The following is a 20,642-nucleotide window of genomic DNA, read 5'->3' on the forward strand; positions in this document are numbered from 1 at the left end:
ACTTATTGAAATCTTTTGTAAGTGCGGGCTTTTGTTGTGTGCACCGAAAAAGACTCGCTCCATGTACAGTTGTGCCTTCACGGTAAAAATAAGCGACCACCCAAAATGTCAAGCCTCGGATGGTATATGATCGCTTACGGAAGGTAGTCGCTTATGAGAGGTCACAATATTGAGGGTCTAAATTTTGCGGTCTCAGTTTAGACTGTGCATTTATAAGCCTGAAATGCTGAATCATGAGTATTTTTAGTAACAATATCCTTTCATAGTCGAAAAATACTTGATACTTTCCAATATTAAGTCAAAAAAGTTACACGATGATTGCCTAACAGATAACACTTTGCTATATGTGTATTTACAATAGAATTTTTCAACATCCGCGTAAGTTACAGGATTAACCAATAGAACTTTATATCTCTGTGGAAGTATACAGCAAAGCACTGGTCATCTTATCACAAACAAAGTGTTCTTTTCAAGGAACAAAATTCGTTGTTATTTCAGAGTTACGGGTAATGTCAAGTGGTCGCTTACCGGAGATTATAAATAATAGAAAATTTCAAAACATTACTCCTGAAAGTGGACTCGGTCACTTAAGCTTACCAGAGGTTACATCCGTAGAGATTACATTGTGATACGTTGGTAGTATTTTAAGAAAGTGGTCCCTTACGATAGATGGTGGCACGGGAAGGCTTGAATTAGCCTCCCACGCAGTCGTTTTTAATTAAGGAAGGAGCTTAATATGACTGCCCTTAAAACCGCTAAAAATGACTGCATGGGAGACTTAAGCTTCGCATATATTTCGTGCGTTTTAAGTTTATAACTGGAACAATTGTTTTAAAATCTTTCTTGGTTGTTCTTGCTTTAGTTTTCGCTTTCCTTGTTTTTGTCAGGCTTTTCCGCGGAAAACAGAAAGTTCCGGAGACTTCTTTTCTCCTTTACCCTGTGTTTCTTCAGTCAAACTAACAGGTTCCAATTTAAACCCTAAACGATGCATTTGTGCAGACCCACAAAAGTATCCGGTGCTAGAACAGTTTAAAAATAAAAACTGAAATGAGTCTATGGCTTTCTTCTTCTTGACTGACGTCAATGCCGTGAATTGAACGCCCACGCACTCTCGTACTAGACTTCCTGCTTCGCTGGCATGAAATCGCATTTAATCAGTTTCAAGATTTCCTGCACCTAGAAGTTATCCTTAACCAGTGTGGTACAAACCTCCTCTTGAAAAAAAAAACTAACTGAAAGACCACGCCAGTTTTCAGATCGGGATTAAAGCCAATAGAGACAGGTCAGTCTTATTTCATTTTATTATTATTTTTTCAGTACAACCCTTAGCGTTTATAATTGTTTTATATACCAGCGATCTGCAAGAATAACTTTTTACAGCATCTCAGTTGATGAGTTACTAAACATAGTTTAAACTGAAAAACCAGGGCATGATTTTAATCGATTATTTAGAAGTTTGGAGCCAATAGCACGTAATTGATATTTTTGGAACGGACGGTTGACATGGACTACACTACGCACTTTTGTATTTGTGTGTGTATTTAGATCTAATTCCCATCATCACCAGTTTGGACCATACTGCTAATAAAAATATAAGTCAATAACCAGTTCCCAAATTTTCACCGATTATGACAGTCAACTCACTGAAATCTGCATAATATATCCGCTATAGAGGGCGATCGAAGAAGTTTCTGTTTTGTTTTGTTTGTTTGTTTTTTTTACTTCAATGGTGGATTCGCTTGAAGTGTGACATTTGCATTTGAGCAAACTTCCTTTGTTTTGACTCCACGAAAAAAATATAAAACAATGATTAATTCACTGCCTTGAAGGTGATAATTCCGGTTACCAGTTCAAAAGGGCTTGACGATTTTCTATGGCCTTCAAATGTTTTAAAATATATTTGTTTATGGCTTTATTATCTTAAAGTTTTGGTGGAATATGCAATGTTACCATCTAATGTTATGATGCTGTTGTTGAAAAGTGTTTGTGTTTTAAATCATAAGTTATTTCATCAGGAAGCACCTTGAAAATTTACAATCCTAATCTTACATGGTACATTTGGCCAAATCGGGCCGAAGTAAAGATTGAATAAATGCTTTGTTTATGTGTTCTTTGTTGTCTACTCACATTAAAAATAATGATTCAAATTCCTAAATCTCAAATGGTTGGAAACAGGAGCAAACAACTTCAGTTCAAGGCCAAAGCAGGAATTGCTACTTTCCGGGGACTCTCTCTCCCCCCCCCCCCCCCCCCTTCTTCCTCTACCCCCAGCATTTTGTTGACAATGTCTTCTTGCACACCTAGGTCGAGAACGAAAACGTAGAGTACAGTTTCTTGCCTAAGGGACAAGAAACCCATCTTCGCAGCACCTACCCTCCAACCCTCCGATCGGCACGCCTGAACATAAACTGAATCAGCAACGGATGCTTTAAATCAGTATTAAAAGGGGATTAAAGGAGATTGCCCGTCCGGTTAGCCAATGTTTCCGTTCAGTAGCGAATTGTCTTAATATTTCTGCTATGTAAACGACGAAGAGTTTACAACTATAGGACAAGAACAAGATGATCGATGTATCCGGTCGAGAAGGATCCGACGCTGCGGCCTGTTTTTCTCATATTTCTAGCGAGGAAAATCGAGGAAAGAGTTATTTCTTTATTCTAGATCAGAGCTTTTTAGCCTTTGAAAACCAAACAATACTTTTGTAACCTAACACATTTGCTTCTTTTCGAACTATCCACGATGAGCTGCTCACAACTACTTTAAAAAATCAGGAAATCACAGGAACTGGAGCAGATGTGGGCTTTTCAAAAATAGAATGTGGCTTTATTTAGAACAACTCGAAAGATGAAAAGCTAATCGAACAGCTAGTTAATTCCTTTCAAAACAACCCTTTTTAAATCTGAATTTGTCCATTTTATCGGACACAATCTAATATTTATGAGAAAATGACCAGCTCCCAGTTGGCTTAATAGCACAGTTTGACCGGCAGTTGGCAGAAAACACTTAAAAGGTCGAACTGATCCGTTCGATTCAAGCCTGAATTTTTTTCTGTTTCTTTTCGCAACTGTTTACATGTAAGTTGCGTAGATTACAGCAGTGGTTCTTCTCAAAAGTCTTTCACCTACAGTTCATACATAATATTTCATTCTGAACATTCTCACTATTTCCCTACTCGATAACGTGCATTGTACTAGTAAGGGTGTTAGTTGCTGCTGTGTCGGTTGGGGAGGGGGGAGGGGGGGGGGGGGGCAAGTATTTGAGCGGTTTTATTCGAAATTTGGCCACCGTAAAGATTCGAGAACTGACGATTCCAGTATTTGCCAGAGCGAATTGAAGGCTGCTATCGCTCGAAACGTCAGCCGTCGAATCTTTTTAAAAAGGTGGCCAAATTACCATAGCAACACAGTTGTTAAAAGCTGACGTGCTTCCCTGTTTACACGATTTTCTTGATTGCCTAAGTTTGCTTGGTAGCTGAGCTATAATTGAAGGTGATCAGAGTTTCTTACCCTTCTCGATGATAAGTTTCAGATCTACTCTTCTAATCCTTTTCTTCTCGGAAACCTCAACACAAATGAATGAGTAGCATTTGACCGGAAATGTACCTTGCTGTTGGTGACGTTGATAAAATGTATCGTGTTTATAAGTAATTTCCTTGCATGCAAATCAAGTGTAACGGTAATAATGAGACGAATTCGAAGAAAATACTGATTTCTATTTCAGGGACAGTTCATTTAGCACATTTTCTTTGTCTCTCCGTTCGGTTCTCTATGCATTATCACTGGCATTTAAACCCCTCGTATAAACGTGATTCTTGTTGCCCCCCTCCCCCCCCCCCCTCCCTCCCGTGTTTGAGCAAGGAAACGCTCTTTCCTCGTTCATCGCGTCTTTGTCGATAGCGAAGACCACAGCTGCAGGAAAGGCATTTTGAAGCACCTTAGGCCTTATATTTTCGTGTGCATTTTAGTTTGGTTGTTTCCTCCATTGTGAATGGTGACGAAAATTGACCACTCTGGACAACGTGTTTTCTTTTCATTTGAGGTGTGTGGCCGTACAGAACTTTTAACTACCTTGCTGGTCTACACACTCAGTGTTGAAATTTACGAAAGGTAAGCATGATTTCATTAATCGTAAGGAAAAGTTTTAGTTATTTGTAACTGAACTATTCACGAGATTGAGAATGATGTATTATTCAGTAAGTGACATGGGCATACTCGGAAAAAAATCTGAGTGCTCCTATCAGGAGGCGTTGATAAAATTTTAGTTAATGATAGGAGGACTCGGATTTTTTCCGAGTATGCCTGTGTCACTTACTGAATAATACATCATTCTCATTTATTCACCAGGCTTAAAATATTCCATCACATTTATTCCATCGCGCATATGCCTCACATGTTCCAATCCTAGTACTATGCAGGATGTTTGTCCCATCAACCTAGTTTAATGGCCTTAGCTCCCACGAGTCTCCTGTAGCTCAGTGGTAGAGCATCCGAACTAGTAATCGAAAGGTCTTAGGTTCGACTCCTGATAGGGGAACTCGGATTTTTTTCCGAGTAAGCCTGTGTCACTTACTCAATAATACATTATTCTCAACAAGCTTTATGTTCACAGTAAGCAAAGCCTGTATATTCAAAGTAAACTTTACCGTAAAGCCGGCCATCTTTGCGAATTTTACCCTAGATTCCTACTAAACAAAACGACTGGTAACAGACTGGTAACAGGCCTAAGAAGGCCTCGTCCAGTATTGAACATTTCTCGTTCATTGTACAGTCAGCGCGTGCGTGTATTTGTAAACGAAACACTCACAACAGTCTCTAACCGCCATTATTAAAATATTCCATCACATTTATTCTATCGCCGAGATTTATCGCTCCCTACTTCTATCTGATCGTACCTAATGGGAGCAAGCCAAAAATACGTCTACTATATTTTAAATTAACGTGGTTTTTGTGTGGTTCTTGTTAATATTTTGTAAGAGATGGTGTTTCGCAAAAAATCCTTAACAAAGATCTCGATTCCAAAAAGGAAGGGCAGGTTCAAGAGAACAGTTATTAGAGCCATTTGCGAGATAATAAAAGCTGCCCACTCTTATGAGCTAGAGAAGGAAAAAAGAAAGGAAAGGAAAGCGCAACGAAAATCGATTCCGGTGGACTCTACGCGAGTTGATTTAGTTCCTTCCTCCTTAGATTCCGCAAAAGGAAAGTCGACAAGGAAGAACGCACCACAGCATGCGGAAATTGCCCGGAGCGTGGAAGCAGCGCATAGTTAGGATGTAATGTTTCGGCGCGCGGCAGGTGCTTTTCGCGCTCGCATGAAAATGTCATGGTCTGCTTATGCGCCGCATTACCGTATAAATGCTGCCACTGATGTCCTATGCGTACCACTGATAACTTTGAAAAGAAACGGCGCCGTTCAAATTCTACCGTGGGGTTGATAGTTTGCCGTAAGTTTGTACATTCATACACAATATAGTACAGTACAATACCTTATTTCAGTGGCATAATTCTTGGCGGTATCTTGTAACTTTAGGTGTCTACGTATAAGCTTTGCAGCTAATTAGTTTTTCACTATTTTGCAAGAAAATAGGATCCTACTTAAAACACTTAGGGCCAATTATCTAAACAAAGTCCAACTGAGGCCCCGGCTTAAGACCAATCGGTCGGCCTCCAAATCTGTTTATAAGTGGCTTATTTAAGTAGATAAATAGTTTTCTAGTCTGGGATGCAAGCCTTCTTGTAACCGTCGGCAGTAGATAATGTTTAGATGTGATTGTTGGCAAAATTGAAAATGGCTTAGAACGTGGTCTTGTTAAACACCGTCTAAACTGTTTTTTAATAACTGACAAGCAAGGCCGGATTGTCTACTTCATCGAAAGTTTGCGAAAAGTTTCCAAAATGGTGGTAACTTTTCTAGGTGTCGATAACAAGCATCATAAAATCATTATTTGTCGATGCTTCCAGTTTCCTTCTTTCCGATTTTGTTTTAAGTTCCTTTGGGCCTTTTTAAGTCAGAACCATCTCTGCACTGCTCTACACAGCTATCGATCGCCATGTAGTTTAACAAATTAATTGGACAATTTTTTTTTTCGTCTGTCCTGTTACTGTTAAAAACTTAAAATTTCGTCATCGCATATTCACAAAGAAACTGCTTGACAAACTGCATCATCCCTAGAACCATTGTATGCTGGATTTTATATGTCCTTTTATGCCGCAAGCAAAGAGTTCAGCTGAGTAACGATTGTTACTCGGAGTGGAAAGCTGTTCCGGCTGGCGTGCCACAGGTCACTAAACTTGGCCCCTGGCTAGCTGTTTGTTTGATAATGGTCAATGATTTGAATGTGGACTGCTTTGATCTGTGGGAGTACGTGGGTGATGCCACAATTGCGGAAGTCATTTCTAAGAACGATCAAAGTACAATACAAGAGTATGGAATTGAGCTCGCCAGAAAGACTCGGGCCGATAAGTCTTGCGATGCATTTGAGCCCATTGTTGTTATTGATAAGAAAATCGAGGTTGTCCCATCTGCAAAGCTGTTAGGCCTTATAAAATATAATGAACTCAAACGGCAGACTACGTTTTAGGCACTTGTAAAAAGGTTTCCGGAAGCGTTAATCCTTTCTCAGGAAGCTGAAGCGCATGGGCGTTCCTCCTTTTTTATGTCACTTGCTTCCGCCTAGGTTCTGAATACGCATGTTAAGTTTACCATAATGCATTGCCGCAGTACCTTTCCGATGAGTTACTGAAAAGCTACAAAAGTGCGCGATGCGCATTATCTTTCCTGTGATTAGTCTTATGGAAAAGCATTAGAAACCTTAAATCTGACAACTTTGTACGACTGTAGAACAGCTTATGTTTGAGAACCGATCTGTGTGAAGAAATTATTAACAATTGACGCCGCGATCTGCATGCATTATTGTTTCCTTTAAATAGCAGTGCACATTGCGGAAAAGGCGAAAGTTTCAACAGTCCCGAAATGCAAAACGAACAGATTCAAGAAACAGTTATATTATAGGTAATTCCTCCCGACATGCCAACTAGCGGTACTCGATCGATCCCTCAGTTTTGTATTCTATTAGTACGTAAACAATAATTTGTAAGGCTTATTGCATGAATATAGTTTTTAGCCTTTATTTTAGGAGTAGTATTTTGAACATGATAACAATTGCAAAGCTGGCCTGGGGGCTGTAAGGTTTAAGTTAATAAATTATCTATCCGTAACTACCTCATTGATTTTTGCCTTCAAAAGTAAAAGGAATGAATTTCGTGAACACCAAACAGAACGCTAGCTTTTCTTTATTATTCCGGAAATTCAAGCTTCTTTCCACGAAAAGGACAATTGGGTGTAGCTGACATAACAGAAGAGATGCATAATAACTGACGTCATTTTTCCCTTATACAGTAAAAAGCTGTAAGGAAGTATGGGAGATTAGGTTAGTTTCAAAACCGGAATTTCATCGAATAATAATTGTGGTAGTCATAATCTCATAAACTAAAAAATTAAAATTAAAACAGTTGAGTAATACATTGGAAAATTAAAACATTTCAAAACTAACCTTTATTCAAGTTGACAATTTTCTCAGTAAAACAATATGACGGAACAGAGTTCAGAACAGCTCCGGTTATTTCGGTCTTGGCAAAATTTTTCGCTCACCGCCGGTTTTCAACAACAAACACTGATTCTCACCTTTCCGATGCAGAGCCGCCGTCTTATCTTCTTGACAAAACGTTCGTCACAGGTCGACGACATAAGCTCTCCAACTTTCCGGTTACTATCCGTTCGGTTATGTAAAAAAAACTTCCCGGTGTGTTTTCTTATGACTTCGATCTCTGAGCTCCGTTTTGAGCGTTTTCCTCTCAGCTGTTACAAGTGGTCCACGTCATGTGACGTGCTTTTAGTGCATTTAATTACATTGATAAATAGCTGACAGGAAAATAGCTCAAACGGGCTTTGAGGAGTTCAAGCAACAGGAAAACACTCCATGCAGGTAAGCTTTTTCCGATTCTATTAGAATTATTACAGGCTTTCGACGGAAAATTGTTTATTGTTTTTTGATCAATCCAAAAATGATCGAATTATACCATCTTTTAGCATTTTTAACTCGGCGTTCTACTTTGGAATTTGAATGGACACACTTTATCGTTTCATCCGCAGACAAAAGTTTAAACCACCTTGTTGCTCAAGCGATTTTTGAAAGAAAATTACTTGGAAATGTTTCCTTCTGTTTTTCCAGATCGTTTTATGGCTTTTTAGGCATAATTGTGTTATCTAATGCGCAGATCAGTTCGAAACGTCCGTAACACCCCTCCTTCCCCCCTTCCCAACGGGGCAACTTTTGAACCCCAGGGAATTTGAACTTTTGAAAATTCCCGCCCCGCAGGACCAACACTGAAAAAAGCTGTTCAAATCAAATGTCCCTCTACAAAAACAATGTTCCGATTTTTGGTGGACGCTATTTGAAAACCGTGTTCACATTCAATCCGATTTTCTATACATACCTTCGAAAACACTTTAAAGTTTGTGGAGACTCTTTATGGTGAGCCAATCGCTCACAAAAGAAACATTTTCCCCCATGAACTCGAACATGGATCAGGAACCTCGTGGCAATTCCACCACAAGGTGTAAACTTAGCATTCCCCATCAAATGCCCTACTCCCCGGGCACGGAAAATGCTTTAAATACCCGGGGTATTCCGGGGGGGGGGGGCGGAGTGTTGAAGGTTTGAATTGATCAGCGGATAACACAGTTTAACCTTTCCGGATTCTTTACCTGAAATTCAAATCAGAGAAAATCTTAAGGAAAGGAATCTTATTATTCTCCGATTTTCGGGCTACTGTTGGCTTTCCGCGTTATTTCGTACTCTAAAGAAATATTTGCCCTTTCGAAAACAAAAGGGATAAGTTTTCGCTAAAGAAAACGTTAGTTTTTCTTTTACTCTATTCCGAGTTTCTGAGGTGTAATTTAGTCCAAAGAGAAATTTAATCGAAAAAGACCGTTGGTGCCCTCATTACTGCTCAATACTGCAAAAATAAATTTGAACGCTCAAACGTGAAGATGTTTATTAATATTCACGGGTTCTAAATTTAGAAAGCGGACATTCGTTGCTGTCAAGTTTTAGGAGTAAAACATTATCCCAATGTTCTATTTCTTTATCGATATCGCCAATTCTTTTTCAGTGTAAAATCCGCCTTCCCTGCGTGCAGTGACGCATCAACAATTGCCCAAAACAAATGTATCAAATCGATTCTGCTCTTTTTTCCCCCAAAGTAACAAAATAACAAATTATCGTATCTGTTTGTTATTTTTATAACCTTTGATACTTTTTCTGATACATTGTTCTGCCCACAACTTTTATTAGGTTTATTATTCCCACTTTAAAGCGTATATTCCTCTCTCTAAATGTACACATAAATAGTATTCCAAAACACTCTTGGCGTAAGCCTAAAAAAGCGTCAAATTTGTGAAAAACCTTTTAGAAGCTATCATTGATATTCTATTGTATTATTTTGAACGCGCCCCCCAAGTGAAAATGAAGGCGTTGTCACAGTTCTCAATGTTCTTAGCTGATGTTAGTACACTTAGCTTTTAACAGCCATTCCGGTAAAACAACGTGTCAAAGGTCCACCTGTGAATCTTTTAAAATATCAGCTCTTTGACGAATGCGTGCATGTTCATGTTGTCGAAAATTCAGGTCAGATCACCCGGCTACAATCGCTTTCTTGATATCATCAGTAGCTTGTATTCCATTGTTGTACAATACAGTTGCCGTGTGCGAGTTGTTCTATAGAACCAGAGTATCGAGACTGTCTGAGAGCAGACTTTTTATTACGTAGTATTTCAACAGGAACTTCTTTTGCTGTAAATTGCTTTTCAAGAAAGCAAGTCAGTATTACCGACAAAGCCTCACCTGTGATCGCATCGTGTGTTGGTGATCAATCACATCTACTTCACCCATCGCGGAGTCTCTAGTGCATAGTTTCGACTTTTCTTCTGTTTCGTGGGCGTGTGTCAGTTTAGGTATTGTGAGCCATGTGGTGTATCAAAACATTTTCAAGCGACTGCGTAAGCAAGAGCCTCTCAAGAAGAAATAGATCCTGATAGCCTTTTTACGATCCTCCATCATCAATCTCCAAGTATGATTCTTTTAAAATAATATTGTTAACTGCTTAATAAATAAGGCCGGTTTAAGTTTTATATATCATATAACATCTGATCTCAAATCTTGTTTTCAAACCAGGTTGAAACAGAGCTGATCATGTAGCATAAGTACAAGTTCTGAAATTTTCATGTAACACCGAAAGAAATTCGAAATTTCAATTTGAGAAACAAAGAATACTATATAAAAGTCAGTACTGTTTGAGAACTTTAATATGAATGGCCCATTGCAATTTTTTTTTATCCATTGACTTATAATTACATGAATTAAAATTATATACTTGTGCAGCTCGCCAAAACAAACAGCACCACAGGAATTTGTGGCTGCTCAGTAGCTTGTCATCCACAACATTAAACCTGTGTACTACCCAGTAGCTGTCACTCAATCAGGTCACACTTTAGGATTTCAACCACAGTTAGAACCACCTTTTACAGCATGGTCAACAGCACCACAGGAAAGTACTGCTTAGTAGCTTTCATTTGAATAGTCACACTTTAGGATTTCATCCACAGACTCAAAACTTAGAACCTCCTCGTACAGCATAATTAAACAGCAACAAATGAAAGTACTGCTCAGTAGCTTTCATTCGAATGGTCACATTTTAGGATTTCATCCACAGACTCAAACATAAGACCCACCTTGTACAGCATAATAAACAACAACATAGGAAAGTACTGTTCAACACTGAGCCGTTAGTTTCATTCCGTTGTTACAATTTAGGATTCGACCCACAACCGACTCAATCCTCAAAAAGTTGAAATCGCCTTGTACAGCACAATAAACTTTACCGCGGTGAGTAAAGTACTGCTTCGTAAGTTTCATTCGACGAATGGTTACACTTTACGATGCCATCCAAAGCCGAACCAAAAGTTCATTAAAAGTTCCTTAAACGACACAATAAAAAGCATCCGAAGAAACTACTTGTCAGTAGTTTTAACTGAAAGGCCACACTTTAGGATTCCATCCACAGAGTTGACACTCTTACCAGGGAAGGTTCAGTGGTATAGTTATAGAGGCAGTGGTGGTGATGGTGGTATTGGAAATAGTCGTAGTAGTGCTAGTAGTAGTTTATTTTGACACATTCCCTACGATCAGTAAAAAGCTCTTTTAAACTGAGATGTACGTGATTATAAAGGAGGGTCTCATGGTGTCTCTCATTTTAATGAGCTGATTTGAGTTTAAACTACAAAATACAATAAATTCTAAGCCCATCAGAAGTTAAGCTACATCTCATATGTTGCTAATAAAGGTACAGATAATTGCCTTATTTCGCGGCTTAGCGCTGTGCACCTCAGAGAGGCAAGTCGAGAAGATTCAATATCACTGGGACAGTCTGTGGAATTCAGTACCACCTTGTTGCTCGGGCGACGCCATTTTCGTGAGGAAACGCAGTTGAACTCAAGAGAGCAAATTTTTTTTCAATCATTATTGTTTACGTTTTGTGCATTTACAGGACTGTGTCGGACGATATAGAACTGAGTTAAACTTACAAAAGAATAATAACGATCAAATTATTCTCTGGTTGTAAAACTCGTCTGGAATTCGGATAAGAATTAAGGGCCTTTCCTCTATCATGACTGTGCACGGTAAGGCATATTTCATTGAAATCGTTTTACGTCAAACGATACTGCTCGTTTAGCCAAGTATGGTACTTTAAAAAAATATTTTTGTATGTGTATGTTCATACACTTCGACTACGAATAAGACTTTTTATGGTAAAAATCGAGTATTTATTCCACAAACTGATCGACTTTCTTCTCGATTATCCCGTGAAACCGCAAATTAGACCACAGCTATGCTGCATTCCAAGTAATGCAATGAAAAACGACTTTTTGCATGTAAACAAATTCCGTGCCTTCCCTAATATGAACTATCAAAATCGTCTCACCCATTGTTTTCGTGGCTTTAAAAGATTTAAAAAAATTCAAACGACTTTCCGATGACATCATAATTATATTGATCAACGAGAGGGCCTTGGGACATTTTTATGCTTTGAATTTTCCTCTTTAATTAAAGCTTTCAACCTGTTCTATTCTTTCATTTCGTCTGACCTTCCTGCAGAGCAGACCTTTGACTAACATTATTCAGGATCATTTTGGGCGAGTCAGGCTTTAAACGGGTAAGTCCTTGATTTTTTTTTTTTTAACAAGTTTATTTTTAAATAGCTGTGGTCTTTATCTTAATCGTAGTATTTAACCCGTGTAAAAATTTCTACAACTATATTTAGCGAGGTTTATTTGCAAACGCACCGTTTAACACACCCGAGCCAAAAACAGCTTTAATTTGCGATTAGTTACCACCAGTCCCACAGTGAAGCTGTATTCACAGAAATTTTTTTTATGTCTTTCTTGTTTCAATAAATTCGCGTCAATTTTCTTCGTCAGAGAGTTTTCATCTTGTCTATTTATCCTGTAACAGAAAGCGCGAATTAAAACTGCCTTGGATTCTTTTAACATCAAATTAACATGGATTGAATTATTTCTTACTAAAGCTTACTGAAAGCTTTCTGAGCTTGTAAAAGTTTCCACGCGAAGCCTTATTTCACGATCAGCGAGCTTACTTTTACTTCAATTTCGTCTGTTGCATGATATGGCAAATGATATATATATAGGACCAAAAAATATTTTGAGCAGCTCATCTATTTTCAGCCCTCAGTAGACTCTACACTGTTCTCTCTCAATTCACAACTCACTAATGTCGGTTACTAAGCAGATTTGATCTAAGTTATTTCCTCTTTTATTTTAATCTGTTTTTTCAATGTTATCGTTGATAAAGGGCTTTTTTAAGCTTAGGTTTTAATCTCTCTCTAATGCGAATCTTTATTTATTCATCTTGTCCGGCCCTCTTAAGATCAATATATCGCCGGAACTGGTGTCTATATTGAATTTGTGTTCTATTCAATGTTGAAAAGACGAGATATTTGTGTGTTTCGCGTGGGTAGCACTCCGTTTCCAATTTTCTATTTTTTCCAACAAAAACAAAACCTCACTCTATTCAGCGCTTGATTCACACACCGGAATGTTCATTGGCAGGAAAACCGACATTTTTTCAAACCGATTCTGGACTGTATAATACCTTTATAGCTTTCGATTCACTCCTTTTGGTGTGGTTCTTTGTGAATTGACCCTTCCTTTTCGATTCATTGAACTCACGCAACCACGGCTGACAAACTGTCATCTTTTAGTCCCAAGAACACAGGCATGAGCTCGTAAACGTTTTGAGGATAAGGCAAGTATATAAAAAATACACTGACCGTAACCAGGTATAATTTGTTAAAGCAATTTAAAAAGCGCGATATAATATCATGATGCTGCACTCTTTGATTATAACAATAAATGGAGTAGCGCACAGTCACAGTGTGTACACAATAAAACACATCAGTCTCAAATCTGTTATTTGCATCACGCTCCTTTCCGCCAACGTGGTTAACCAAGGCCTGCCCCAAAACTCGTGAATTAAAGTCTTACTCGGCTTCCCGCCCATCTTCACATGTGGGGTTATGTAGGAAAAACGTTCAAGAAGAATGAAAACTGTTTATAGCTAGTGCTGCTTTCCCTTTTTTTTTTTTTGCTTTTGCTGTTTGTCATGCTCCACATGATGGTTCTAGCGTTTTGAATTTGGAAACGAAATCCTAGAGGTTGACCCCTCACATGAAAGCTACTAAGCAGCACTTTCCTGTGGTGCTGTTAATTATGACTTTTGAGCTTGCGGATGAAATCCTCAAGTCTTATAAGTGGCTTTGTAGAACTGTAGGTTTGTTGTGAAATATGGCTTAAACTTTTGCAAAGCTCTTGTGAATCAAGTTTACCTGTTCCGAATTAAGCTACTAATGGTACACTCTTACAGTACTCTTTTATACTGTACTAAAGTTGGGTGAAACCCAAAGTGTGGTCATAAAAAAATATTAGATAGTACTGGCTGACTTTTCCGTGATTTCTAGAGTGAAAACCGAAGGAAATTGGTCATAGATGTTGTTTGTTTTGGGCTGCTCCAGTGTAAAATCGAGTCCAAGCGCTTTTAAGCTGGGTTTAGTTCTAAGTTGTAATATACAAGTACCGCTGTGATGAAGTGCTGAAACCTACTCGCTTTGAACAGCTACAGTATAAACCATTTACGAAACCGCAACAGCCAATATACTCTGATCCATGAATTTGAATGACCTTATGTACGTAATGAGACGGCAAAACACAGGAAACATTTATACAGTAATACTGGAACTTGCTCAAAATCCGCGCCACGTCCGGTGATAGAGACGCTTGCCGCCATATTAATTGGCTAACACTCTTATAATGCCCTTGTACACTTAACAAATGACGCACATACTTTGTACCGTCCAAACAATCATCATTTCAAAGCCCTATTGTTCTATTTTTAGCGTGATATTAGAATTGGAAAGCGTGCGTGGATTCCTGCTAAGTAAATCCCAAGAAATTGGTTTAGTTCTAGTGCGATAGGAATAGTCGTGAAATATATTTAGCCGCTGAGTTCAGTTTTGCGGGAGTCACACGAATGGCATTGGTTTGTGATCATGCAGTCCCTGGGTGACTAGTTGATCATCAGCAAAGATTCACATCTTAGTCACGTTTGAAATCTTTTTCAAGGTTTTCTTCTTGTATAAAAAAAAAATGAGAACAGCGAACAGGACCAAAAAACTGTGGTCTGCGTCGGTGAGGTGCCCTCTGACGAGGGGCTAGCACTCGAAACATCAGCCGTTTTGTATGTCTTTACGACAGCCAATTCACCTCATAATTCAGTTGATAAAGCCGGCCATTCATCTTATAGAACGGGCAAATTTTCTTGTCGGCGGTTGCCTTCTCATATAAAAATGACTGTCCAGAAACCTTGAACACATATACCAGTTTTCAAGCAAATTTAATGAAAAAGAGAACTTATTGGATGCATTAGAGCACTACTTTATGTTTTCCCTAATTCGTTGGTTATTTCGGGAACCATAAATAAAGTTGAAATCTCGCAATAGCGGCAAGAAAATAATCCCTGAGGTATTACTGACAAATCACGACGTTCTGATGTGCCTGAACAAATATTGTGTAGAGCCGGGTGAGTTGGTGACCCCCGTAAAATGATGACATGAATAACGAATTCTAATCCATTCAAAGTCCCCATAAAATTGAAGCCGACGTACCGAAACAGTGGACAGTTTGTAAGGCGGTGTTTCCTTACCAAGCGTTAGGTACAAAATAATGAACCGCTTTAGTTGAATTTTATGGAATTGATAGGGACCTAACTTTGAACAATGTTACCAATCTGTTTTTGGCAAAATGGTTGATCCGTTCATTTTGCGATAAGTTCAATCATCATGTATCTTAGTGTTTATATGTCGATGACTACATGACTCATGTACTGACTGAGTCAGTATGACTTAGAGTTATTACTCAATGTCTCCTTTCCACATACAATCTTGACTTACTGAAAACCTAGTTTTCGTATCCTTTTGTCGAATTATTCCTAAAGTCTTTCCGCTGTTTCAGTTTCCCCTCGATAACTAGGACAAAGTATCGAAGTTTTTCGAAGCCGCCATTTTGTTGTTCCCCTGCATTACGTACGCGGTCAGTGGTGAATTAAACGGTGTGTTTGTTCCCTTGTCGCTTCTTCACCGAGATTCTTTAGATATGAAAACAACTTCAAAGACATCAAACGCAGAACTGAGCAAAATTTTGTCAGAGTGTTGTTTGTCGGCGTTCCTTTCTCTTTCCTCTTGAGCCTTTTATGTCAAAGGGATATTTAAAAAATCTTTCAGAAAAGGAAATCGTTCTACTTGTTGCCTTTTCACCCACAATATGTTTAATCGTTGTACGTCGCCCGGCATGTTCCGATCTTTTTTTGTTATCCTAATGGCCGGTCATGGCCTAAAGCGAAAGCCTGGTTCAGTCAAATTTTACAAGAAGGATGCTGCTTGAGTTCCAAAAGTTCCCGCCCTGGTTGTGAGCAGGGCAAGAGTGGATTTCTACTCAAATCACTTACTACCATATATAGTTTGGAAATGCTCTGTTTGTTACATTTTCTTCGACGTTGGCACTGATGCGAAAGAAGTGTTAATCAATTATTTTAGAAGGAAGATAGCATTCCAATGCTTCAACATACTTCAAAAACATAAGAATGCGCTGTCATCGAGAATGTCTGATGAAAGTCCAATGAAAGTTTCTTGTCTTTACAAGTAATATTTATTCAAAACGTGTTCTGGAAAGGATTTCAAAAACCGTTTAAATGTGCTGTCTCTGCCAGTGTAGATACATCTAGTTTCTCCAAGCTTTTTATTCAAAAATTTCATTCAGGCACAAGTATTATTTATGACAAGAGCTCATGACTATTTTTAGGAGAATTTATTCAGTTATTTTTGGAAGCCGTTTTACAGCGATTGATAGTTGTTGATCCGGATCATTATAGTTCATTATTTTATATTGTGGTGCAGTTGATTCTAACTGTTTTTATTTGAAATAAAAACTATTGATGGATTCATCAGTCTTGTATATTATTATTGTAATCTGTCTGTACAATCTTCGTTCTAAATTTTCAGTCTGTGTTCCTGTGTCTTATTTGTATTGAGCTGTACAAGGCCAATAGTTCTATTAACTTTGGGTCAGTAAATAAAACTCTAAAATGTGACATTCAAATCCAGTCACGAATAGCTATTTGTTGGCTTTGTGAGCTTTCCTCTTCTGCTTTTCAGACGTGTTTCCGCGTAAAAAGTGTTCTTACCTTTGAGTCGTTGGATGAAATTGTTGAGTACCAGCACTCAGTTTTGAGTATTGAGTAGCTCTTTGAAACTTTGGTCAGTCATGATGGTCATTTATCATGCTTATACCACACCAAAGGTGTCTAACATTAACTTGAGTCAACGGAGACTGAAAACCATTTATAAGTTCATCAGCAATTTGAATGCTGGCGGGCTGTTAACTTTTAATGTTTTACGTAAATGACAATCAGTACAACTTGAAAACAATGTATCGTATACGTGTATGATGAGCAATGTATTCGGCTTTGGAGCAGCGATCACGAAGAATGTCGACTGAAGAGAATAAGGTTCTGCGTCAACTTCCAACTTTGTTCTTGCTCGTGAATGTTTTCATTCTTTTCCTTATTAATCTCTGGTAGAATCCTTGTAATTATTTTCTTTTCTTGAACCGTCTAGATTCAGTGCTATCGAGCTGTTCATCTATGTAGTTATGTTGCGGAAAGTGTTTCAGTTTTCAGAAGTCTGCGAGCTACCACCTAACGAAATTCTGAAGTTTGAGCCAGTAATGGCTTTTGGTATCCAAAAGGTGGTCAGCCTAACTTTTAGTCTGTAGAGGAAATCGTAAAGTGTGACCATTCAAATGAAATCTATTAAGAAGTGTGTTTTTGTTTTATGGCTTTTTATCGCCGGTATTCTATACTGACTAGTTGTTCTCGCTAAAAGAGATCCTAAAAATGTTACCATTCAAATGCGGAAAGCATTTGAAAACATTTCTATGGTGCTGTGCAACTGAGGTGATGTGGATGAAGTCAGTTGAGTGCTCAGGATTTGAACTAGATTGACCGTCGTCTGAGCATTGATTTTTACTGATCCAGTCTTTTGACTGACCGTGTATGACTGAGCTGGCCAGTTAGTTCTAAACTTCCTTAGCCTGGTGAGTCAGTGAATCGATCACAAAGTGTGATCATTCCACTAGTGATGCTAAACTTTCGTTGTGTGTCGCACATTTGTGGTTTCGTTGGATCGTTAGTTCATCACTAAGACACATTTAATTTCAAAACAAGATGGAAGCCTTTCTTACAATTATTTCACTTCACTTATTTCAAAAAAATTTAACGCCACTCAAATGCAACTGTTTTAAGTTTGAAACTGTGCACCTTTCAATCTTCCCCTGCCGAAGCATTTCAGTCCCGTATTTTTCTCTGGCTCCCCCTGGCCGACAGAGCTGTTAGCTTGGCATTCCTCAAGTCCTATAGACCACGACATTTTTGAACAAACGCTATATCCTGCGTCGAGGTCCACCGGATTAAAACTATTGACAAGTCGAACAATTCAACTTGATGAACTTTGATTTTTCGTTCAATTCCAATTTTTCTTTTATGGAATTCTTCAGTTTTAAAATCAGTTCTTAAAGCCAAACGTATTACGAAAATGAACTAGGGAACATTTCTCTCAAATCAGTCTCCGTTTGGTTCACTCTGAGTTGTTTGGGAAACAAATACGAAACAAATATCTTCGTATAATAACAGGAAACGGAAAAATGTTGCTGCATGCTAAAAATCGTTTTGCTCCCACAAGACAGGACGTCGTAAGCTCTATGTATCCAAGAATTCTTGGTCCAAACGGGAAACATACGAGACACTGGGGGCCAATAAACATGGAGTTGTGTCATGACCTAACATGACCGACAGGGAACAATATTTAGCCTGCCCTTTCATGGCAATAATTTATTTCATGTCAACAATGTTGTCGAGAAGACCAACGTGGATTCATTGATAGATGCGCAATTAATCTTTATAACACTTAACAACTTTTTAAACGTCAAAAATAGCGAGAGTTTTTAATGTGTATTATGTTTATGGTTCATGCCCTTTTTTTCGCCCTCGTTTTTGCCGATTGGAATATAATTGTTTTTGGTCTTTTAGCACATTATAAAAAGCCTGTGGATACAAACTTCCAAGAATAGGGAGGTGGGGATCTTAAAATTAATCAACCTCGTACAAGCTGCGATGCAAACCAACACTTTAGTCTCAAAGAATTGTTCCTAAATAATCTTTTGCTATATCATTTCAGCCGCGGCACAATTCAATTCGAACTTGCAATTTTTTATCATCCAGCACCCGCCGGCAAGTGTTTTCCAGATCAGCACTTTAGTATCTTTTCACCCTCTTTTTCAAAGCAAAATAAGCGAAGAGACATGAAGGAAATCTCTGGGTGATGACACGCCCAACACGAAAAGATGTTCAAGTTTTTTCTTTCTCTCTCTTTTTTTTTTTTTGCATCTATAAAACACGACAAGTTGTCTTGTAGTGCAAGGCTTCGACCCATATCAAGATAAATTCCCTTTTAGGCCAGTATGCTCATGGCTATGGGGAAGTTTACACTCGGTACGTACCGCATGGCTTTTGTGCCGGCACTTGAAAACCGTAACGGAAAGCCATTAGGTCTTTTGTTCACGTACTGAAAGCTGATTTCCGCACAATTTTTACGCTGATGATGCGCTGCTCTCACCTTTAAAAGCGGAAGATTTTGAACCGCAAAGGTTCGCACCGCTTCAACAAATAGTCAAGAAGAAGACAAAATTGCGAAAACATCGCTAAACTTCGAAAATTTGCTTCTTTCGATTCACCTGAGTTGATTAGGTGGTTATAAAACTGGTCCGTCATCGTAAAGAGATTCAAATAGAGGATTAATTTGCGAGAACAAACAATATTCCTTACCGAAGTAAAATTTTGGTTTCCAAAAGTCAAAAACGTTTCTGATTTTGTTAGAAAAACCGTCTCAACGGCAAATGTTGTGTGCCACGAGATCGCGGCCGCGGAAACAATTCCACAGAAAAGTTTCCTTGCTAGTACATCCTCGATTTGCACGGATAGCAGCACAAAGTTAGGGTGTACGTTGCCTCGATATTCATTCACCTTTCAGTTGACCTTTGTGAACTTTTTAACCTTGCTTCCAGCAGACTGCGAACAGTCTCTTTCATCTCCTAATTTTTCTGTAGCCAGTTTTCCAGCGCGAGAAAAGACAAAGCACACAACGGAGCAAACAATGATCTCTCCTTGTTTTTACAACTTTGAACACAAATTATACATTTTCTCTCGCGTGAAACTAAGATCTGAGAAAACTGGGGTGGCGACTCAGAAATGGTGCATTGAGGCTGTTTTTTTTTTTCTGCTAGCTCGGGAGGGCCTTGCGAGAATCCAGGACGTCTTCGCGAAAGAATGGAGTCTGCACGAGACCTGTGAAATTTGAAAAAACTTTTAGGATACACGTTTGTTTTGAAAAATCGTTCACCCTCTTGAAAATGTACGACTGCTCACTGTGCATACCTCCAGGAACAGGACGGAAAAGGCGGCCAGGTGATTAACAACCGGAAAATCCTGAAACACTGTTTAGCTGGCTAGTGTTTCCTGTTGATTCATTTTCCCCCAAAGGCAAGGAAGGAAACTTCTGTCGGCATAAGGAAACACTGTTCTTAACATATTGTTCTAGCGTGGAGAGAGCTACAGTGACTTGAATTGTCACTTGGTTTTTGTGTAGTTTTATATTTTTCCGCCTTTAATTTGCTCCATATTATGCTATTTCAAAAAGTGAAATGTTGAAAAGCCAACCAGTTGCATAAATACTGAAATTCATTCTACAAATTTGGAGTTATCGTTTGTCAGCTGCTCAGAAAATATTTAGCCCTCGAGGAGAATTCACCAAAGCTGATTATGACTTCTGTCAGCGAACTGCTTCGTGATTTGTTCTGTCTGGAGCATTCAAGTGGCTCTTACATGTAAACTATTTTAAAAGTTT

General features: G+C 38.6%; 1 protein-coding gene across 2 annotated transcripts in view; it reads left to right on the plus strand.

Annotated features, from left to right (window-relative positions):
- Positions 1–3,987: 3,987 nt before the first annotated feature.
- LOC146468206 (myocyte-specific enhancer factor 2C-like) overlaps positions 3,988–20,642 on the plus strand; it is a 37,496-nt gene continuing 20,841 nt past the window's right edge. The window contains exon 1 of one of the 2 annotated variants that reach the window (XM_085125113.1): positions 3,988–4,106. The gene's annotated coding sequence lies outside the window, so the exon portion shown is untranslated. Of the gene's footprint in view, positions 4,107–12,169; positions 12,270–20,642 lie in introns of those variants that run through there. The other variant, XM_085125114.1, reaches the window with a different exon arrangement.

This window comes from Pavona decussata, unplaced genomic scaffold (genome assembly GCF_977016875.1).
Source record: "Pavona decussata unplaced genomic scaffold, jaPavDecu1.1 SCAFFOLD_133, whole genome shotgun sequence".
NCBI lineage: Eukaryota > Metazoa > Cnidaria > Anthozoa > Scleractinia > Agariciidae > Pavona > Pavona decussata.